This window comes from Mobula birostris, chromosome 3 (assembly GCF_030028105.1).
Source record: "Mobula birostris isolate sMobBir1 chromosome 3, sMobBir1.hap1, whole genome shotgun sequence".
NCBI lineage: Eukaryota > Metazoa > Chordata > Chondrichthyes > Myliobatiformes > Myliobatidae > Mobula > Mobula birostris.
In genome coordinates, this window is record NC_092372.1 from 72249776 (window position 1) to 72274307 (window position 24532).

At 42.5% G+C, this 24532-nt stretch overlaps 1 protein-coding gene across 5 annotated transcripts in view; it reads left to right on the forward strand.

Annotated features, from left to right (window-relative positions):
• Positions 1–10444: 10444 nt before the first annotated feature.
• Positions 10445–24532, forward strand: part of arap2 (ArfGAP with RhoGAP domain, ankyrin repeat and PH domain 2) — a 389695-nt gene continuing 375607 nt past the window's right edge. For 2 of the 5 annotated variants that reach the window (XM_072252908.1, XM_072252914.1), the window contains exon 1: positions 10445–10650. The gene's annotated coding sequence lies outside the window, so the exon portion shown is untranslated. Of the gene's footprint in view, positions 10651–11213; positions 11273–13268; positions 13310–24532 lie in introns of those variants that run through there. The other 3 variants (XM_072252909.1, XM_072252910.1, XM_072252912.1) reach the window with 3 other exon arrangements.

The following is a 24532-nucleotide window of genomic DNA, read 5'->3' on the forward strand; positions in this document are numbered from 1 at the left end:
CCAGTTCATTGGCTATATTTAAGAGGGAGTTAGATATGGCCCTTGTGGCTACGGGGATCAGGGGGTATGGCAGGAAGGCTGGGGCAGGGTTCTGAGTTGGATGATCAGCCATGATCATAATAAATGGCGGTGCCAGCTCGAAGGGCCGAATGGCCTACTCCTGCACCTATTTTCTATGTTTCTATGTCTATGGCTGCCACTTCCTCCTAAAGTGAAGGTACAAGCATATTATTTATTCAGTATTTTGGGTAACTAAAAGATATTCATATTGAAAATCTTAAAGGATAAGTTTATGATCCAAATAAATTTTTGTAAAAGTTCCAAAGCCTGACAAAGCATAGCAAAGGAATCTTAGTTAATTAATCCGCTAAAAAAGGAACACTATTTATAGTCTAGTGGTGAAATAGTAACACATTTGAAATGGTGCTGTGTGACTACAGAATGTAAAATATATTGATAATCCAGTTCCCCAAACAATGAACACTACACAGAGAGCAGTGAAATGATGAAGGAAAATATTCAGTCTTCAGACTTATTGACAAAATGTCAGAATGAGGAAACTGTTTTGAAACAAAGACGGATTTACTGAAGCATCAATTGAATAGAACTCGCAGTCCCAGAAGCTGGCAAAAGCAGTCTGTTTATAATGTTCCATAGTTACTATAGAGATGAAAGTGATGTGAATTGAGCAGGCTTGTTTGTGCAATTTCAAAAAGCTATTTATCATTTGGTAAAAATGAATGCACTGATTTATTTTTCTTTCTTTCCTCAAACTTTTCTCCTTATAAGAGTAGTATGTTTATTGATCCTAATTAAGTGAAATGAACTATCACATTCTGTAGGTTGTTCCATAACTACAATTAAAGAGACTATTAATGAAAATGCAAAGTTATTCCCTTTAATTAGGCACCTATATCACTGTAAGATTTCTCCAAGAGTAGTTTGAAGGCTGAGCAGCAACCAGATAGCCCCTGGTGACAGCAGATGGGAGTAAGTCTGTTGACTTTTTTCTGGCCTTCCCCCATACCTGATCCCAGAACAATGGTAGTCCAGGAGATTGATTTGTATTGAGAGGGATCTGGACTTCAGTGTATTGGGAGCTGGAGATGTAAATTAGCATTCTATATAAAAGAAATAATATGTCTAATGTCTAGTTAACCATTTTGATTTATCCTGGGAACAAAAGACTAGTCTAAATGCCGCATGTTTTGAAAAGTCAGTCTGTCCCAAAAAACTTTACACACAATGAAGTAGTTTTGAAATATTGCTGCAGTTATGATGTAAGGAGCACCAAGAACCAATTTGTATTGAGAAGCAGAAACTAGAGCTTGATGATAGAGAGTAGATTACGTCTTCTTTTTTGATGATGAGTGACAGATGAATATGGGCCAGAATATTGCATATAATACTTTTAAATTTCTTTCAGGAAAATCTGAGAGTTCTTTTCTACGCATTTGAAAGAGTAACAAGGCTCTGGTTTGGCATTCTAATTCTAAATCAACTCTCAGTGTAGTATTCCCTCAGTACTGTACAGGAACATCAACAAAGATTTTTGCGTACCGATCTCTTGAGTTGGTACTGTACACACGCTCATTCACAGTTAGCGCAAAATTTAGCAAGTGAAAAATATTTTTGCATATGGATACATCCAGAAGTCAAAAATTACAGCTGGATGAGAAATTCAGTGGTTTATTTTCTTGGACATGTAATAAAACATCATAGGAAGTATGGAAGCAATCAGCTTTTCTTAAAGTCCATTAATTTTCTTTCAACATTAAAAAGTGCCATCATTTCCCTTCAAGTGCCTTGATGTTTCATTTGTATTCCATGACTCTGTTTATTTCCATATAGTATACTCTTTTCATATTTTTCTATCTAGTCACCTTTCTTGACTGAGGGATACAATTGTCTGCAGAACAATGGATTGTACTGGTATGGGAAAAGATAGACATTCAACAAATGGATTGGCTTTGATATTTTCCAATATTCAGATATAGGGTAAGGGAACATTGTGGGTTTAGAGCAAGGTTCCATGAAAGCCAGCAGAGCCCCCTTCCCAATTTACCTGTTGGCTAACTTGACAGGCAAGCCTTCCAACAGAAGTTCAGATCTGGGGCGATTGAGAGCCAGTTTTAAAAACTGGAAATCATTCATGAATGTGGTAGAGGGGAGGTGGAAGGGTAAGGGTTATTGACATTCAATGTACAAACAAAAGAGGGCTTGTAAAATTTATGCTATGGGCCTCATTGGCACAGTAGGGATATAGCAGATGTAGGATTTCAGGAACTTGAATGAGAGAATCATTGTTGGCACACTAAAAGCACTAAATAGCTGGATCTGCTGCTCCAGTTTCTCTTCAACTGCCAGACTTCCCAAGCGCTGGGCAATCGAATGGTATTAAGTTCAAATGGCTGCCAGGTTCAGAGGACTAGGAGAACATATAAACATAGGTCAGTACAACACAACACAGACCCTTCAGCCTATGATGCTGTGCCCAGCTTTTATCCTACTCTAAGATCAATCTAAAGCTTCCCTCCCTTATAGTTCTCCATTTTAAAAATAATCCACACCTATCAAGGAGTTACTTAAATATCTCTAGTGTATCTGCCTCTACCATCTTGCAGCACATTCCATGCACACGCCACCCACTGTGAAAAAAAAACCTACCTCTGATATCCCCTCTGTCCTTTCCTCCATTGACCTTCATATTATGTCCTTGCATTTTAGCTATTTCCACCCTGGTAAAAAGGCGCCAGCTGTCATCTCTATCAATGCCTCTTATTAGTTTATTCATTTCTATCAAGTCACCTCTTATATTTCTTCACACACAGGAGAAATGCCCTAGCTTGCTCAACCTTTCCTCATTAGACATGTTTTCTAAACCAGGCAGTATCTTGGTAAATCTCTCTGTGCTCTCTCTAAAGCCTCCACATCATGAAATAACCAGACTGCACAGAAGATTTGTGGATTCTTGCAGAACACCACCGGTTACCAACCTCCAGCTAAAATATGTTCCATCAACTACCATTAAGATAGGCACATTTCAGCCCATCCCATTGACTGCAATTTTGGCCTACCAACTGTATATCCATTCTCAGAGTCTCACTACATGTTGCATTTACCTGTACTGTATACCAACCGCTCCATCCTCTGACCTATCATTCTGGCTCCCAGCCCCCTGCCAAATTCGTTTAAACACTCCCCCCACAGCTCAAGCAAACCTGCCATCAAGGATATTGGTCCCTCTCGAGTTCAGATGCAACCTGTCCTTTATGTACAGGTCATACTTTCCCCAGAAGAGATCCCAATGGTCCACAAATCTGAAACCCTGCTCTCTGCTCTAATTCTTCAGTCAGACATTCATCTGCCAAGTCATCCTGTTCTTATCCTTACTGATGGGTGTGGCACACGCAAGCATACGGAGTTTACTACCCTTGAGTTCCTGTTTTTCAGCTTCCTATCTAGCTCCCTATGTTTGTTCCTCAGGGCCTTCTCCCTTTTCCTACCTATGTTGTTGGTATTAATATGTACTATAACTTCTGGCTGCTCCCCGTCCCCTTTAGATGCAATGGGCTTGAACTGAGACATCTCTGACACCGGCACCTGGGAGGCAACATACCATCCGTGGCTCTTTCATGTCTACAGAATCTTCTGTCTGTTCCCCTAATTATTGAATCTCCTGTCACCAATGCTCTCCTTACCCTTCCCTTCTGAGCCATAGGGCTAGACTCAGTGCCACATGCCTAGTTGCTGGTGCTTTCCCTGGTAGATTGCTTCTCCCACCAAAAAATAAAAGGATTCAAAGTGGTATACTTGTTATTGAGGGGAATGGTGATAGGGGCACTCTGCATGTTTAACTTTTCCTCCCCTGAAAGTCATCCAGCTGCAACTTAGGTGTGGCTACCTCTGTGTAGCTCCTACCTATAAACCTGTTCTCCCAGGTGAGCTGAAAGTCATCCAGCTCCACTTCCATAACATGGACTGTAAGGAACTGCACCCAGATACACCTTTTGATGATTTGGCAATCAGGGAGGCTGGAGATCTCTCAGATCTTCCACGTCACATTCTCATCATGGTTCTGCCTCTCCAAACCAAATAGCTGGATGCCCCCAGATCCTAAATTGGGACATAGTGAGTTGAGGATCAAGCACTATATATATTCTACCAAAACATCCCCCACCCCCACCCCGTCATTCATTTGTGAGTGTGGGTAGTGATTATAAGCTATATTGTCACAAATGTCTTCAGGCTAGAGGCTCGGAATTCCATGAGCACACAACGGATCATGATCTCATGGATCTTTGCTGATTTGGGACATTTCTATCTTGCAGAATGATCTATAGGCTCATTCAGCACATGCTGAGACTGTCTGGATAATCTGCTAATTTTGTTAAATCTGGTTGTCACACATAATTGAAGCAGGTTCTTTGGTTCACCAAGTATATATTGATCATCAATCAACAGTTTTACATTGGTCCTCCATTGATCCCACTATTTATCCTCGAAAGCACCTCCCAGCTTCTGTCGCTCACCTGCACATTAGGGGTTATTTACAAGAACCAATTAACTTACCAACCCACATTTCTTTGGGATGTGGGAGGAAGCACTCAAAGGAAACTGGTACATTTAGAGTGAGAACATACAATCTCTACATAGACAGCACTTGAGATTGGGATTGAACCCAGGTCTCTGCAGTCTATCAGTGGCTCTACTCACTCCAGTACTGTTACAACCTCACAGCATATTGCTGTTGCATCCTGAAGCTTTTGTGATTCAAAGATTCTATGGAAATCAAGAATAAGGCATAAAATGTTGTTTATGGACATTTTAGTGAATGTTACAAGAACAAAGAACAAACAAAGAAAAAAATGAGAGAACAAAGAAAAGACAAAAGGGAAAAAAACAGTCGCGGTCATGTCTAAAGATAACAAAATTCCAGTGATAACAATTAACCTATAAAATAACCAGATTTAAATGGACTGATATCTACTACAGGAAACTAAGATGTTTCTAGAAAAATAAAGAAGCAACTGTACCATAATTGCTGGAAAATTGACTGAACAATTACATGTACTGTATATAGGTGATGATATACAATAAAAATACAGTACAAGCAAGCATAGGAAAGTTAAACTACAAGAAACATAACAATTCTACACCCTACAGCAGAGGAAGGGGCGCTTCATTTACAAAGTTCACTGTGATGCTGATAAAACACAACTATTTCAACATGGGAAATAGGGTAAAGAATTGACTTAGGTAGCATGTGGACTAACAATATGTTCAAGAATTTCCATTCGACTGTTGCCTGTGGATATGCCACCATGTAGTTTATTTTAAAATGTTTGTGTATTACCACACTTAATGGCATCTCAGGATGTGGTGCTCTTGCTTAATACCTCTGCTCCCTCAGGGAAGCTTAATTGCTCTCGTTTCTCAAGTTAGAGCAGTTCCACTAGACTGACTAGTTCCCATTCAGTTGCAGTATGTGCATTACCCATGTAGTAGCTATTAACTGACCAACTAAATCCAATGAATGCCGAAGCTAGGAGGAATAGTGAATGAAATGTCAGCTAGTGGGTAAGACCATTCCCATTTGAAGCATCCTATTGTAACTTATCTTTCAGCACTTACAAGAAAGTGCATTAAGGGGAGTGTTCCTGCAATAAGTTATTAGAGAATTCTCACCCAGTAGTTAGCTTGGTGCTACTGACCTGCCACAGCTTTGGAGTCTGTCTATGTATGCACAAATATGAAGGATACTTTATGAGAAAAGGATCTACATATCTTAACTTTTGATAAGAGACCTTGTTGCTTCTTTTGCCAAGTACTGAGCCTGAATCATATGGCACATTCCTGGGTTGGATTTGGGTGCCACGACTGTTCTTAGCTGTGGAGAGTTTTTTCTTACAGAAGCAGCAGCCGGGAAAACTGAAACCAGCCTTTCAACTCCTGATGCCTGCTCTGGCATTCAATTTGATCACTGCTGTTACCAAAGTTTGCAGACTGCACTATATTACTGCATTATAATCATGGACTTCCTTCTGCAGCAAGGGTATTCAGAAGCAATACTCATAACACGCTGGATGAACTCAGCAGGTCGGGCAGCATCCGTGGAAATGATCAATCAACGTTTCGGGCCGGAACCCTTCGTCAGGACTGAAGAGGGAAGGGGCAGAGGCCCTATAAAGAAGGTGGGGGGAGGGTGAGAAGGAGAAGGCTGGTAGGTTCCAGGTGAAAATCCAGTAAGGGGAAAGATAAAGGGGTGGAAGAGGGGAACCAGGGAGGTGATAGGCAGGAAAGGTGAAGAAGGAATAGGGGAAAGCACAATGGGTAGTAGAAGGAGGTGGAACCATGAGGGAGGTGATAGGCAGCTGGGGGAAGGATAAGGATAGGGGAAGGGAGGGGGGAGGGAATTACCAGAAGCTGAAGAATTCTATGTTCATACCAAGGGGCTGGAGACTACCTAGACGGTATATGAGGTGTTGCTCCTCCAACCTGAGTTTAGCCTCATCATGGCAGTAGAGGAGGTCATGTATGGACATATCCGAATGGGAATGGGAAGCAGAGTTGAAGTGGGTGGCAACCGGGAGATCCTGTCTGTTGTGGCGAACGGAGCAGAGGTGCACCACGAAGCTGTCCCCCAACCTGCGTCGGGTTTCACCGATGTAGAGGAGGCCGCACCGGGAGCACCGGATGCAATAGATGATCCCAACAGACTCACAAGTGAAGTGCTGCCTCACTTGGAAGGACTGTTTGGGGCCCTGAATGATGGCAAGAGAGGAGGTGTAGGGACAGGTGTAGCACTTATGCTTACAGAGATAAGTGCCGGTTGGGAGATCTGTGGGGAGGGACGTGTGGATCAGGGAGTCGCAGAGGGACTGATCCCTGCGGAAAGTGGAGAGGGGTGGAGAGGGAAAGATGTGCTTAGTTGTGGGGTCCTGTTGAAGGTGGCGGAAGTTGCGGAGGATAATGTGCTGGATCCGGAGGCTGGTGGGGTGGTAGGTGAGGACAAAGGGAACTCTCTCCCTGTTGTGGTGGTGGGAGGATGGGGTGAGGGCTGAAGTGCGGGAAATGGAGGAGTTGCGGGTGGGGGCATCATTGATGATGGCAGAAGGGAAACCATGATCCTTAAAGAAAGATGTCTTGGAAAGGAAAGCCTCATCCTGGGAGCAGATGTGGCGGAGACAGAGGAACTGGGAATAGGGAATGGCATTTTTGCATGTGGCGGGGTGGGAAGAGGTATAGTCGAGGTAGTTATGAGAGTCAGTGGGCTTGTAGAAGATGCCAGTGGACAGTCTGTCTCCAGAGATGGAGACCGAGAGATCGAGAAAGGGGAGAGAAGTGTCTGGGATAGACCAAGTGAATTTGAGGTCTGGGTGGAAGTTAGAAGTAAAGTCGATGAAATTGACGAGCTCAGCATGGGTGCAGGAAGCAGCACCAATGTAGTCATCAATGTACCGACGGAAAAGTTGGGGAGCAGTACCAGAATAGGTTTGGAGCACAGACTGTTCCACATAACCAACGAAGAGGCAGGCATAGCTGGGGCCCATGCGAGCGCCCATAGCTACATAGCCCTGAATAAGGGTATTCAGAAGTTCCACAAATCCATATGCTCAATACAATATAATTTTTTTTCAATTAAACCTCCCATTGAAACCCCATGGCTATTTGGAGGTAGCAGGTATTTACATTGTCCTGGCTATACCTATACGAATCATTTATTTAGTAAAGCAATGTGGCATGAGAACATAAGAACAAGAATAAGAAATAGAAGAGATACTTGCCTGTTCACAGTCGCTTTACCAACCAATAAGATCACAGCTGATCTTTGATTTCATTTTCTGTCCTGATCCCAAATCCCTTGAGTCACTTAATTTGGGTAAAGGATCAAGCAGGTTACTTGTTAAATAAGTCAAAATGTCGCCAAGCTCGGGAGCCCCAAGCAATGTAACCCAGGCTTGTATATTCAAACTAAAGTAAGATTACATTTGTGAGAGAGGAGGAGTCTCATGATTTTCAATGTGGAAGAGTCTGGTTCAGGCATTGTAATGATACTGGTGATTGCCGTCACAATAAATAAAGAAAAAGTAAAACAACATTAGGTGTACAGTTAATGGTATACAAGTTGTTTGGCTAGGGCCCAATATAATCAGATTCTGTCCAATTCCAGGGGCATTACTCTGATGATTTCCAATCAGAAGTGTGCAATGTGGACAAATTTGGAACTCACATGCCTCAGAATCCCCTGTATTTATGGCCAAGAGTCCACAGGCATGGGAATTAGGGGCCTCTCTGTAGCAAGTGGTGGCATGTTAATGCTTTGGTTGTCAATCATACAGAAAAACAAATCTGCTGCCAAAACCTCAAGTGTTATATGTGGGCACAGATAGAATAACCAGCAATCAAAGAAATTAACTGTATAAATTAAGAAATACTATGGGCATTAATACATTTGCAGATGCAGTATAGAATAATGATTGAAATGCAGATTTTTTTTTCATTACTTTTGGAAAGAAATACTTTGCATTTTTTTTCCAATTGTGTTCTTCATCTAAGTCAACATACGATGGCAGGTTTCATGGAGTACTTTTTATTTCAAAGGAAATGACTGAGTAAATCACTGGCAACTTTTATAACCCTACTTATCTAAATGGAAAGGGACCACAGCAATACACTACAGGATTGACCATGAAAGCTTATGTTCATACCCAGTTTATCTTGAGCTGGACATATTTAATACCGCCTGCCAATTTACAGTATGAAATTCCCCTGCTGAACAAACAAAAATAAATCTAATAAACTCAGCCTGTCAAAACTGCCCAAACATTCAAACTGACTCAGATTGAAAGCCCCTGACTTAACAATACCATTAATACCAAATATCAAGCAATGCAGATTCAAAAAGTGATTTTTAAATCCGGACGTCTCCAGTTATTTTAGAGTGGAAAGCATTAATCTAAATGTTTTATAGATTTCAATTAGACTAAATGACTACGGTTCTATTCTTTAACTGTGAAACTTACGTGTCAAGATACCAATCATTAAATTTTAATAGCTATATTGGACTACTGGATGGTATCTTAATTTTGAAATCATGCTACATCGATATTTCATCATTGGCAACATGATTATGTAGTGGAAGTGTTTGCTGATCTGTCCATGAACGATTAATCAATAAGTGAGGAATTCGGATTACAAAGCATTTCCTTATCTTACATTGAGAAAAATATTTGCTGATGTTAACAAAGGGCAAATTGTAGTTTATTCAGAGACCCTTGGTTTGTGTGTGCTTGTTTGAACAATCATAAACAAGAATTAAGATACACTGGAAATACTCTCTGTGCCAGGCAGCATCAGGAAAGAAAAATACAGATAGCTGTTTTGAGGCTGATAACATTTAATCAGAATTGGAAATAGAGATCTAACATATTTCAGGAACATGGAAAGGAGAAAGGAGAAAATGTAGGAAAGAACAAAAAGGGAGGTTGCTTAAAGTGAGGAAGACAAAGTGAGAAAAGAGGACATGGTGCAAAACAAAGACAGGAATAACCACCGGAGTAACACAAAAGCAGATTTTGAGAAATTGGCTGGCAGAGAATAGTTACAAAGGCTATTGTCTAAAGAAATACGGGCACTGATCTGAAATCGCTGTGTTCGATGCTAAATCTGGAGGTGCCTATTTGAGAATTTGCCTACCCATGCTCCTAAAGCCATAGTCATACAGATCTGAAACAGGCCCTTCAGCCCACCAAGTTTATGCTAGCTATTTAAGTCCCTGCTGATATCAACTCTCATTCCTCCCTTTCTTTAACATGGTCTATCAGGTGTAACTCGGTACATAAGCCAACTTTAATATTCTTCCTAAATAATGCGAGAATTTTGAAAATATTTTCTTCCTTGAGGTTGTTGTGATTTACTCAAGATCGGGTGGAGTCAGCTATCCATTGATTTTTGAGACGTCATTTATTTCGGTTGAACTTTGCCAAGCCCTGCATCCAAGTTTTCCGCTGTTGACAGGGATCCACCCACCGTCACAGCTGACCGCAATCCCTGGAGTGGAGCATGCGATGTGTCCCGCAGTTTATTCACGGCTTCTGAGTGTGAACGTGTTGGATGTGCTACTCTGACTATGCAAGTATAGTTGTTTGCGGAACTTGCTCTTTCAGGAATCAGTACAGAAACTTTTAATCTCCTTTCTACGTAACCCGCGGTTTAGGTTTCCACTTGAAGTTAACATATAATGAATTAACCGGCTGTTGCCGATCACAGTGCTCTTAGCTGCCTCAATATGCTGTCCATTCAGTAAACACCGTGTCAATTATCTCACAGCAGAGCTGCCTATCTGAATGGCAGCGCCCTCTCAAGCAGAGCTGGTAGTACCGGAGCCAGTCCTCCAGATCTTCGTGATTTCCTGTGATTGCCACTGGTGGGCGGTGTGTTTGCGAAAGTCGGAACCAGGATGGTAGAGGCTGCATTTTTGCCTTCAATGTACGCTGTATGGCTGTCGAAACTAAGTGCCAAAAATGTTTTACCCACAGGAAAATGAAGTAAGTGTGTGCAGGTCCTGGGGATGTAACTGCACGGAGTGGAGAGAGTGCGCGCAGTGAAGTGAGCCCTAAAGGGACTTATATAAACTGGCTTCTCCAGGTAGGTTGTATCTGTTGGGGAATGTGAAACAACGCTTTCAAGGTACAGATAAAGCTGTGGCTGTTGTGGATTTTAATCAAACTTCAGACGAAGTGTAGAATAGTTTTGAAATAAGTTATTTTTTAGGGTTCTTAATTCTGTTAGACATGTTCTCTCAAGAAACATTATTTGTAACCACCTTGGTTAAGTTGCCAAGTTATGAAATCAATTTTATTTGGTGTTAAATTCCGTGGGCCCAGATTTGGACGTAACTGACCTACCCTGGGTATCTTGTCTTCCCCAAATTGAAATCAGAAATGGATTTTTTTTTCTGGAAAAGTTTAAGCATGCTAGAAGCTCAGGGTATTTCCAGATACAACCCTGTAATTAATTTTTATAAAGACTGATGTAAGTGTTTTCGTTCTTCAATAGGAGCAGCAATACCAAGTAACCATTTTTCGGGATTGCAAAGTAGCTTAGAATGAATGGCTTTGTTATATAGAAAGCTCGAGTGTTGACTGCAACTAACTTGCATAGGCAAGCCTACACAAGTGACAATTTGATCCTGATCAAATCTGTTTTAGAGCCATGAAGTCAAACAGCACGGAAGCAGTGTGTTTGGGCTACGACGTCCATGGAGACGGTGGGTACCCACCTATACTATCTCCTTTCCCAGCACTTGGCCTGTGGCCTTTTTATAATATTGATTGATGTTGGGCTGGACAGTTCTGGGATTGTTTACTTTTACCTCGGAGATTAGCTGGAGATTGTTGTTAAAGTCTCATCCCAAAGGCTTCTATTCTGATAGTGCAGCTCTTCTGTAGTGTGGCTCTGAATTATCTGTGTAGATCTTTGTTTTTATGACTGCTGAATGGCACTTCAACCCACACTTTCTCATTTGAGTGCTCCCAGATGAGTCACGGTTAGCACATAATCTTTTTATTTTGTTATTAAAAATATCAGCAGCAACAAATTTAAAGAGCCACTGTAGCACTTTAACCTTATTTGCTAGGATATTTTGCAATGCATGTTGAGAGCTTACTTAAAGCTGTCACTCTATTTTCTAACAACGCACACAAAATGCTGGTGGAACGCAGCGGGCCAGACAGCATCCATAGGAAGACGCACAGTCGACGTTTCGGGCCAAGACCTTTCATCAGGACCCTTCTAGTCTCGGCCCAAAACGTTGACTGTGCTTCTTCCTATGGATGCTGTCTGGCCTGCTGCATTCCACCAGCATTTTGTGTGTGTTGCTTGAATTTCCAGCATCTGCAGATTTCCTCGTGTTTGAGTCTATTTTCTAAAGTGTGTTTTTCCCTGATGATTGATAAATTGTTATAATGCAATTTATGACAAGAACAAAATTCACCCAAGGATTACACAGATAGGAAAGTGTGCCAAATGCTGAAAATCAGAAGTACAGATGTCAGAGATCTCTGATGAGAGTGAAGAAGTAAACTTTTTGTGTGTACATTCTCCAATTACTTCCACAGCTGAGTAATCAAAACGAGGTAGATTCTTATTGTGGTGTTGGGGGCAAGGGGCGGGTGGTGGAAGTTCTATTGGAAAGAGATGGTTGTGAGAAAACTTAGTTTGTTTTGTGCACTGACTTAAACTGTTTGTTACGGTTCTGACATACCATGCTTGTCATCCAAGACCAGGGGTTTCCAACCTGTGGTCCATGGCCCCATTGGTTAATGGTAGGGGTCCATGGCATACAAAAGGTTGGGAACTCCTGTCCTAGACTTTGTGGTGAGCTGCTTTAGTGTGCATAGTAATGAATTGTATCTTTATATTTTTTTACATGTTTTCATTCAGCTGTTGAAGCAATGCCACTGATGTCATTTTTTGACATTTCAAGGAGAAATGTCTAAATATTTTTGATCTTGGCTGAACTTCAGTAATTTTAAAAGTAGAAAATGAAATTAAATTAACCGTCAGATTTTGTAGTTCTAACTCTGAAGTACGTTTGTAAATACTGCTGTACTCTTGCCCCTTCTTGAAAACCTCTATTTTCCCGGCCCCTCTGATCATATCGTGATCTCAAACCCCTAGGGATGTGGCACAGTGGCAAGGCAGTTAATGTTGCTGCGGTACAGTTTCAGTGCCCTGGGTTCAATGTCGTGGGTGTGTATTTGCACATTTTCCCTTTTTGATTATGTGGTTGTATGCCAAGTTCTCCACTCTCATGTCCCAAGGAAATGCAGTCCTAGTTTATTGGTGGGTGGGTAGTAGGAGAATTGGGAAGAGGAGTAGCATTGTGAAAGAATTTGCTACAGGGAATAAGCTGGGGGATAGGGTTGATGAGAATCCTCTAAGTGTTACATAGCAGATGGCTGGCTGAATGGTCAACTTGCAAGAGAATGTGAGAAATAATAGTGGCATTAGAGTGTCTAGCAGGAGGAGTCTGAGGCAATGACAGAATGACAAACTGCTGTGTCTGATACAGTTGCACTTTTGGTGAGATTTTCATTTTAATTTCAGCACCAACTCCAGGATGATCTTGAGGACTGACAGATTTGACGATGCCAATCGGTTGTGCCTTTACCATGACCAATACTGGGTGATCAGTCTGCTCTTTGGTATTATTTTCTTGTAGCAGTTTGATTCAGTGAATGGGCTGCCAGGCCATTTTGGAGTGGGCCTGTGGTAAGCATGTAGGCCAGCTGCAGCAACGAAGGTAAACTTCTTGTTTTAAGAAGACATTTAAACTCCATGAGAAGAGGCAATTGTGTAAACATTTTGACAAGGCATACAAGATCCTTGGTTTTAATAACGGTGTAAAGGAGGTTATATTAATTGATTCTTTAATGAAATGTTGTCAATGCTGCACTTCAGTCAACATGGTAGAGAAAAGAGGTACTTGAACAATACCAGGGATTTGACAGTACATTTTTGTGAAAATTTAATTTCTTTCTTCCTTGGGCAAGCAAAAGGTTTAATAAAGGTGTGCAAAGTCACGAATTTTGAAGACTGTCAGAGGGATCGGTGACCGAAGGGCAGAAATAAAAAAAGGCCTTTACCAGAAAACATGGTGAATTGTGATTTTTGAATACATTGTCTAACAGAATGGAGGAAGCAAATAAGAACATGAGGAGTATGACTTGGCCATCTGCTCCGTTGAGCCTGCTGCTCCATTCAAGGTGGTTAATCTGGGTGTGGACGGCTCTTCCTGCTTGCCTTCCCCATAATCCTTTGTGATGAATACTCACTTTTAGGGGCCCAGAGAGGCTTATTGCTAAACTCAGCTGCATGGCCTTTCCAAAGGGTCAGAGTTGTTGCTGATAAAGTTAAACTTCTAACAAATATTCTTCGCTCAGCTTTTTGTTGTAAACAAGGACCAAATCCTGGTTCTTAATGTAAGTTGCAAGCAGCAATCATTTTGCAGTTGGAGGCACAGCTCTGCAAAGTGAAGTGACCAGGAAACTTGTCTCCATCAGCCAAACACAAGACAATGAGATTATGTCAATGAGATTATTAGCGCATCGAACAGGGTTACAAGTTGGGATGTCTGTGGACTCAGAGGGTCAGCCTACACAGCATTAATTGTGGATGTTTGGGATCTCTGTTGCCAGAAACTTTTAAGACTATCTGTCTGGGTTGGTTTGTCCCAGCAAGGATTTCTGTGACAGATAGCTCATTAGTCTGCAACTCATTGGTATGGTCTTCTAGATCGTAAGAATTTTACTTGTGTTTGGAAATCCTTTCTGGTTTGTAAATCCTTTTTAATTTGGAAATGTTTTATAAATTAGAAAGTCTGAGTGTTAAATAAGGCATGGGAACAGAATTGGCCCATTTAGCCCATTGAATCTACTCTGCCATTTCATCATGGCTGATTCCAGATCTCATTCAACCCCATGCACCTGCCGTCTCACCTGATTTCAACTGACCAATCAGGAATCTTATCAACTTCTGCTTTGAATATGCCCATGGACTCCACTGCAGCATTCCACAGATTCACCACTCTTTGGCTAAAAAAATAATTCTCCTTCTATTTTAAAAGGTCACCCTTCAATTCTGAGGCTGTGCCCTCTCATTCTGGATACTCCAACCAGAGGAAATATCCTCCCCACATCTGCCTTATATAGTCCTTTCAACATTCGGTAGGTTTCAGTGAGATCCCCATGCATTCTTCTAAATTCCAATGAGTGCAGGTCCAAAGCTGCCAAATGGATGGTCTTTGTATGTTAACCCCTTCATTCCTGGAGTCATCCTCCAAAACTATCTCTGGATGCTGTCCAATGACAATACATCCTTTCTGAGATAAGGGACCCAAAACTCCCAAGTGTCGCCTGACTCGTGTCTTATAAAGTTTCAGCATTGTCTCCTTGTTTTTATATTCTATTCCCCTGTGAATTAACCTTCTTGGAGTCTTGCATGAGGACACCTAAGTGCCTTTGCATCTCTGATGTTTGAATTTTCTCCTCATAGTTTGCTCTATTGTTCCTTTTACCAAAATGCATTATCATCCATTTCTCAACACTGTATTCCAAATGCCACTTTTTTGCCTGTTCTTCCAATCTGTCTAAGTCCTGCTGCAATCATATTGGTTCCTCAGCACTACCTACCCCACCACCTACCTTCGTATCATCTGCAAACTTTGCCACAAAGCCATCAATTCCACTATCTAAATCATTGACAAACAATGAGAAAATGTAGTGGTCTGAGGAACAGGCAACCAGAAAAGACCCCTTTTATTCCCACTGCCTGCCTCCTGCTTGTCAGCCATTCCTCTATCCATGCGAGTATCTTTCCTGTAACACCATAGGATTTTATCTTGCTAAGCAGCCTCATGTGAGGCACCTTATCAAATACCTTCTGAAAATCTAAGTAAATGATGTCCACTGCCTCTTCCTTGAAGTGGAAAAACCTGGAGCCTAAGTAGAGGTCCAGCTAACTGTTAGAAAGCAGGAAGTAGCAATAAGAGGATCACTTAGATTGGTAATCTTTTTCAAATTGGGGTGTTTGGGAACCAGTGCTGGGACTATAGCTGTTTACAACGCATGCATATTGATGATTTTTGAGGAAGGAAGTGAATTTTCTGTAGCTAAATTTATGGGTGACACAGAAGGGAAAGCGAGCAGGAGGATGCATCGAGGTTTTCAGAGAGTTCAAAGAAAATTTGTCGAAGTGTGTGTATGTTACCATCTACGACATTGAGGTTCATTTTCTTGCAGGCATTTTCAACAATAAAGGAATACAATAGAATTTTATGAAAATCTATACATGAATAGACTGACAGATAACCAGTGTGGAAAAACAGACTACAAATAAAGATGATGGAGAACATGAGTTGTAGAGTCCTTGAAAGTGAGTCTGTAGGTCATAGAATTAGTTAAAATTAGTGGTGAATGAAGTTATTCATGCTGGTTCAGGAGCCTGATGGTTCTAGGATAATAACTATTTCTTAACCTAGGAGGGCTTCTGTCCCTCCTGCCCGGTTGTATTAGTGTGATGAGGGCATGGCCTGGGTGGTTGGGGTCTTTAAATTATGCCTGCCATAAGAAAGCTGCATCTATCAAAGTAGCAAGTGAGAGAGACATTGTTTGCAAGGTGGGAACCATTTGAAAAAAACAAATGTCTTTGGAAGTGGGTTTTGTTTGTGCCAATAAAAAGAAGGGAGGTGTAAGCAGAGCAGCCATTGTCGGAGCGGGCCAGTGTTAGAGTGGGATTCTTTTGGCTCAGCAGGCTCGGGGAAGCACAGGCAGAGATTCTAAGGAAGTTTCTAGCACTGGGAATGGGTCCACACTTAGTGGTATGTTTTTTTGTGTGAAATGTGGGAAATCTGGAGGGTCTCCAGTCTCTCTGATAACTACATCTGCACTTCGTGCATTGAGTTGTTGCTCCTTAGAGACCGTGCTAAGGAACTGGAATTGCATCTCTGACATTTGGCTCATATGAAAGAATGAGGAAGTGATGAATAGGTGATGGAGATGGTCCAAAGGAGGTTCATGAGAATAGTTCCGGAATGAAAGGTTTAACAAATTACAAGAAGAGATAGAAAAGGAATGTAAAAATGTTATGATAGCGATGGGGGATTTCAATATGCAGGTTGATTGGGGAAAATCAAGTTGGTCTGGATCTCAAAAGAGGGAGTTTGTAGAATGCCTGTGAGATGGCTTTTTGGAGCAGCCTATGGTTGAAAGGCAATTCTGGATTGAGTGTTGTGTAATGAACCAGATTTTAAAGTTAAGGAACACTTGGGAGGCAGATCATAATATGACAGAATTCACTCTGCAATTTGAGAGGGAGAAGTTACATTTTCCAGTATTACAGAGGAGTAAATGAAATTACAGCAGCATGAGAGAGGAGCTGGCCAAAGTTTATTGGAAGGGACACTAGAAGGGATGATGTAGAACGGCAATGACTAGAGTTTCTGGGCACAATTCAGAAGTTGCAGAATAGATACGTCCCAAAGATGAAGTAGTATTCTAAAGGGAGTATGAAGCAACAGCAGCTGACAAGGAAAGTCAAAGACAGCATAAGTGGAAAAGAGAGGACACATAATATAGTAAAAATTAGTGGGAAGTTAGAGGATTGTGCAGCTTTTAATAACCAGCAGAAGATATTTTTATTTAAAAAAAAGTCAGAAGAGGAGAAAAGATGAAATATGAAGGTAAGCTTGCCAAAAATATCAAAGAGGATACCAAAAGATTTTTTTAGGTATGTAAAAGAGGTGAGAGTGGATATTGGACTGCTGGAAAATGATGCTGGAGTGGCAGTGAGAGGAACAAAGAAACAGTGAATGAACAATGTATTTCGCATCAGTTTTCACTATGGAAGACATGAGCAGCATGCCAGAAGTTAGTGTTAGGGTAGAAGTGAGTATAGTTGCTATTTGAGGAGAAGGTTCATGAGAAGCTGAATGGTCTGAAGGTAGATGAGTCACCTGGACGAGATGGCGTACAATCCAGTGTTTGGAAAGAGATTGTGGAAGTATTATTAATGATCTTTGAAGAATCATAAGACTCTAGCATGGTTCCTCATACTTTTCAAATATCAATCCACTCGAAGAATGGAGGGAGGCAAAAGAAAGGAAAATATCGGGCAGTCAGCAAGATCTCAGTGGTTGGAAAGATGTTGGAGTCCATTAATAAGGCTGAGGTTTCAGGGTACTTGGAGGTACATGAGAAGTCAACATGGTTTCCTTGAAGGAAAATCTTACCCGACAAATCTGTTGGAATTTTTTTTAGAAAATTACAAGCAGGATAGACAAAGGAGAATCTGTGAATGCATTTATTTGTAGTTTCAGAAGGCCTTTTCAAGGTGTTGCACATGAGGCTGCTTAAAGAGTTATGAGTTCGTAATATTACTGGAAAGATACTAACACGGGGATTGGCTGATCTTGGAATATATTCAACAGTGAGATAGATTTTTAATCACTGAGAAAATCAAGGGATATGGGGAAAGGTCAGGAAAGCAGATTTGAGGAAATTTTTGATTCAGCATGAACTTATTGAATGTCAGAGAAGGCTTGAGAGGCCAAATGGCCTACACTTGTTTCCATTTCTCAATGGGGTAGGACTTCCCATGGCTGTTGGGAAAGAGTAGGGTGTAGGATAATTGACTAACTCGGTTATCAAAAACACAATGATTCAAAATGCTTCTTTACACTTGCATTCCTGGATTCTAAAGTTCTTTCCAATTACATTCCCGGAGTAAGTTTTAACTCTTCTGTTGTGAAGACTGTCAGAAACGAATGTAGGAAGGCAAACCCAATTGTAGACAAGTACTTAAATGGAAAAAGTAATTGTTAATAGCAGAATGCTCAAATGTCAGTCAGATCCTGTGAAGAATGAACCAGTGGAATATTGGTCTTTAAGATTGTGTTTAATAATTTAGCAAAGGTTGAAAGATGTTGTGCATGTACATATAGTTTTGTTAAATTGCAAGCTTTCAGAAGATGCATAGTATAGCAGTGTAATGCTTTTACAGCGCCAGAGACCTGGGATCATTTTCCACCACGTCTGTAAGCCACCTCTTCCTGTGATTTCGTGGGTTTCCTCCCACATTCCTGAGACCTGTGATTTTTACAATTTATTAGGTTAATTGGTCGCGTGGGTGTAATTGGAAGGTGTACACTCATTGGGCCGGAAGGGCCTGTTGCCATGCTTTATCTCAAAAATCAAATCATCATCTACAATAAAAATTAGCATTTGAGCAGGAATGGTAAGATACAAGCACATCAGCATTTGCGTATAATTGATATCGAGCAGTTTCATCTTGTTGCTGAGGAGACTCCTGTTGCACATTAGAAAACAAGAACTTGAATTTATATGGCACCTTCCCTAAAGTTAGGACATTGGGTGTAACTCATTTTGCAATTAAGTAGTTTTGAAGGAGGAAATGCAGCAGCCAGTTTGTGTACCATGAGTTCCAACAATCCGCAGTATTTCAGTAATATTGACTGGTGCATATTTACCAGAACACCCAGGATAACACCCATGAATTACATGACTACAGAGTAATGGAATTATTTGCTAACTTAACAGAGAAATGATGGCTTAATTTCAAGATGGCATCATTTAACTCCAGAGATATTTTGATATTTCACAGTTATGTTGATCTTGATTTCTTGGACCCCAGGGTATAGAAAATTTATAAAACCAAACATTTCAGTGGTGAAGTTACGAAACACTTCATACAACAAGTGGTAGCAGTGTGTCAAATTGCCACAAGTGGTTTCTGATCATTTCAGTTACTCATTTTAAATGCTGAGTTTACCTGTTTTTTTTGTAATAGGGATATGGGTTTAAAAGGTTAAATCAGGATTAGTAAAATTACTTAGTCAGAGAGCACAGAACAGGCCCTTTGTCCCATTGAGTTTGTGCTGACTGTTAAGCACTATTTACATTAATCCCACTCTTATTTTCCCTATGTTCCCATTGACTCCCCGGATTTATACCACAGGCTTTTTGCAGTGGCTAATGAAGTACGAGGCTGGCCGACTAGACACACATTCCTATATTCTCAAATTGAGGCTTCCAATCAATGTCATATGATGTGAGATTTGTTTTGCAGTAGCAGTACAGTAGTTAAGATCTGAGACTTCTAACTTGGGTGAGTGTCCTTCTGGTGCTGTGCTAATTGACACAGTAAATTGGAGCTGGGTGGCTGGGTGGAGCTTGGTCTCTACCAAAGGAGATGAAAGGTGCTCCTTCCATCTGCTAGCCTGCAGGTCATCGTTGGGCAATGTGTAGCCCCTGCTTAGCACCGCCCCCCTCCTCCCCCTGCCCCCAATCAGGGCTTCATGATGCGATGGAAGCAGGTGATAGATGATCCTATGAGCAGCTTGCGCTGATCACAATTCCTGGAATTCCTGGTTATGTGACCACTGATGCCAGGCAGACTCTCCCCAAGATAAGGCAATGACAAACCACTCCTGAGGAAAAATTTGCCAGAAACAATCATGGTCTTGGAAAGACCATGATCACCTACGAATGAGCCTAGCAGGCCACACTTGAGGCTGCTGGAGCCTAACTATATGTGGTGCCAGAAGAGACTGCAGATGGTGGAATTGGGAGCAATCATCTGCTTTAGGAGTTCAGTGGGTTGAGCAGCATCATTTATTCTTCATTCCTACAAATTCTGTTTGACCTGCTGAGCTCTTCCAGCAGACTGTAATGCTTTAGATGAACGAGGGTGGGGTGGTTTCATCGAAACCTACTGAATAATGAAATGCCTAGATGATGTGGATTTGGGGAGGCTTTTTCCAAAGGTGGGAGAGCCGGGGACCTGATGGCATAGCCTCGGAATAGAAGGGCGTCCCTTTAGAAAATTGAGGGATTTCTTTAACCAATAGATGGTGAATCTGTCGAATTTATTGCCACAGAAGGCTGTGGAGGCCAAGTTACTGGGTATTTTTAAAGTGGAGGTTTATAGGTTTTTGATTAGTATGAGTGTTCAGGTCTTGGGGAGAATGCAGGAGAAAACTGTTGAGAAGGAAAACCACGATCAAATGGAAGAGCAGATGCAATAGGCTGAATAACTTAACATAGTTGGTCTGGTATCTCTCTCAGCCAGTTATTTAGGTTCAAGATGGGCTGGGACAACTTAGTGCTTAATAAAGAAAACCTGCTTGTCAACAAAGCGTGGTTGAATAGATCACAGTCCCCACCCTCAATATGTTTACAACTGATTATTGTGTACAAAGGAAATAGAAACATGAACTATGTCCCTAGCAATAGCATATTTGATGCTATTACAATGATTACATTATGTCCAGCATAGAAAAATTATCAGTATTCAGGGGTTGGGGTTGGATTAATTGTGGTTTTGCTGAGTTTTAATTCTATGCCTATGCAGTTTGTTAAGGGAGACCTGTGTATAAAGAAGTGATGGGTCTCTAAGCATTCAAAGCAATTGCGCAACCATCAACTACGACTCCAGCCTTGAACTCCAGGCCGGGTCTTTATGTGCGGCTGTTGTGACTCCCGTCTCCCCTTCCCCCACCACCACTCTGCAATCCCATCTCCTTCAGATCCCACCGTCAGCTCCTGGGTCCTCAGAGGCTCCATCTTCCTCTCACTCCAACCCTCCCCTCTCCATTGACACCCCCAGCCTCCCCCCTCCCCCCTCTGATCCCAGCTCTCATCCGTGCCAGGTCTTTACCATCCCCTCCAACCTTCAACTGTCTGAGGCAGAACGCTCTGTCCTCAGTAGAGGCCTCACCTTTGTCCCCCTTCGCCCACACCTCAGTGAGATCCGTGTTCGCCATGATGCGGAACTCTTCTTCCGCCGTCTCCGTCTCCGAGCCTACTTCTTCGGCAAGGACTCTTCCACCCCCACTGATGACCCCTTCTCCCGTCTTCAACCCTCCTCTTCTTCATGGACACTACGCTCTGGTCTTCTGCCTGTTCTGGATCTCTTTATTGCTAACTGCCGACGGGACATCAACCGTCTCGACTTCACCGCACCTTGTCCCCGTTCCAACCTCACTCCTTCGGAACGCTCTGCTCTCCACTCCCTCCGCACTAATCCTAACCTTATTATTAAACCCGCCGATAAGGGGGGTGCTGTTGTAGTCTGCCGTACTGACCTCTACCTTGCCGAGGCACAGCGACAACTCGCGGATACCTCCTCTTATTTACCCCTCGATCGTGACCCCACTAAGGAGCACCAGGCCATTGTCTCCCATACCATCACTGACTTTATCCGCTCAGGGGATCTCCCATCCACTGCTACCAACCTTATAGTTCCCACACCTCGCACTTCCCGTTTCTACCTCCTACCCAAGATCCACAAACCTGCCTGTCCTGGCAGACCTATTGTCTCAGCTTGCTCCTGCCCCACCGAACTCGTTTCTGCATACCTCGACACGGTTTTATCCCCCCTTGTTCAATCCCTTCCTACCTATGTTGGTGACACTTCTCAGGCTCTTAAACTTTTTGATGATTTTAAGTTCCCTGGCCCCCACCGCTTTATTTTCACCATGGATGTCCAGTCCCTATATACTTCCATCCCCCATCAGGAAGGTCTCAAAGCTCTCCGCTTCTTTTTGGATTCCAGACCTAATCAGTTCCCCTCTACCACCACTCTGCTCCGTCTAGCGGAATTAGTCTTTACTCTTAATAATTTCTCCTTTGGCTCCTCCCACTTCCTCCAAACTAAAGGTGTAGCTATGGGCACCCGTATGGGTCCTAGCAATGCCTGCCTTTTTGTTGGGTTTGTGGAACAATCTATGTTCCGTGCCTATTCTGGTATCTGTCCCCCACTTTTCCTTCGCTACATCGACAACTGCATTGGCGCTGCCCCCTGCATGTAGGCTGAGCTCGTTGACTTTATTAACTTTGCCTCCAACTTTCACCCTGCCCTCAAGTTTACCTGGTCCATTTCCGACACCTCCCTCCCCTTTCTAGATCTTTCTGTCTCTGTCTCTGGAGACAGCTTATCCACTGAAGTCTACTATAAGCCTACTGACTCTCACAGCTATCTGGACTATTCCTCTTCTCACCCTGTCTCTTGCAAAAACACCATCCCCTTCTCGCAATTCCTCCGTCTCCGCCGCATCTGCTCTCAGGATGAGGCTTTTCATTCTAGGACGAGGGAGATGTCCTCCTTTGTTTAAAAAAAGGGGCTTCCCTTCCTCCACTATCAACTCTGCTCTCAAACGCATCTCCCCTATTTCACGTACATCTGCTCTCACTCCATCCTCCCGCCACCCCACTAGGAATAGGGTTCCCCTGGTCCTCACCTACCACCCCACCAGCCTCCAGGTCCAACATATTATTCTCCGTAACTTCCGCCACCTCCAACGGGATCTCACCACTAAGCACGTCTTTCCCTCCCTCCTCTCTCTGCTTTCCGCAGGGATCGCTCCCTACGCGACTCCCTTGTCCATTCGTTCCCCCCATCCCTCCCCACTGATCTCCCTTCTGGCACTTATCCTTGTAAGCGGAACGAGTGCTACACATTCCATTACACTTCCTCCCTTACCACCATTCAGGGCCCCAGACAGTCCTTCCAAGTGAGGCGACACTTCACCTGTGAGTCGGCTGGGGTGATATACTGCGTCCGGTGCTCCCGATGTGGCCTTTTATATATTGGCGAGACCCGACGCAGACTGGGAGACCGCTTTGCTGAACATCTACGTTCTGTCCGCCAGAGAAAGCAGGATCTCCCAGTGGCCACACATTTTAATTCCACATCCCATTCCCATTCTGACATGTCTATCCACGGCCTCCTCTACTGTCAAGATGAAGCCACATTCAGGTTGGAGGAACAACACCTTATATTCCGTCTGGGTAGCCTCCAACCTGATGGCATGAACATCGACTTCTCTAACTTCCATTAATGCCCCACCTCCCCCTCGTACCCCATCTGTTATTTATTTTTATGCACACATTCTTTCTCTCACTCTCCTTTTTCTCCCTCTGTCCCTCTGAATATACCCCTTGCCCATCCTCTGGGTCCCGCCCCCCCCCCCCCATCTTTCTTCCCGGACCTCCTGTCCCATGATCCTCTCATACCCCCTTTGCCAATCACCTGTCCAGCTCTTGGCTCCATCCCAACCCCTCCTGTCTTCTCCTATCATTTTGTATCTCCCCCTCCCCCTCCCCCTCCCACTTTCAAATCTCTTACTAACTCTTCCTTCAGTTAGTCCTGACGAAGGGTCTCGGCCTGAAATGTCGACTGTACCTCTTTCTAGAGATGCTGCCTGGCCTGCTGCGTTCACCAGCAACTTTGATGTGTGTTGCTTGAATTTCCAGCATCTGCAGAATTCCTGTTGTTCGGGTCTCTAAACATAACTGATAAAATTAGAAACGGGGAATGTTAAAACTTTGTAACATGACAAACGTATTTTTGTCCATGGGTTTAGAATTGCAGCTGTAACCTTGGTAATCTGTGATGATGAAAGTATGTTTGTACTTTGTTCTTTATATGCACATAATCACAATTTTTCTAAAGATAATAAGATTTATCATAAACATTTTTGGACAGAAATGGTTTTTGATAAGCTAGTATATGGTCGTAATTGAGAAAGGTTTGAAATTGTGAAATTGGTTTGCAAATTGGATAAAATGGTCTTCAGAAAGTGTAGGACGAAGTTGGTTATTTGAATCAGAAGGAGAAAAAGTGATGGTTTGCAGCATACACTGATGCGACTATAGTTTTTTATTATGTATGCTAAAATTTGCTTGGAAGCAAGTCTAACAAAGTTCAAACAGGATACCAATGAAATGGTGTGGCTAGCACTGTTAATGAACCTCACGGCAACTCAAATTGTATTGCTCTGGCTACCTCCACTCTAATCACTTGAATCATCAGGGTATGAGCAGTGGATCAGCCTGGAGAACAAAAAGGCAAAGGTCTTTCACCCTCGGACATGTTGGTGATTCACAGGCCTGTCTTCCCAGCAATGTTCCCTCTAAGGTGTGCGTGTGCACATGCACTCATCTTTTGC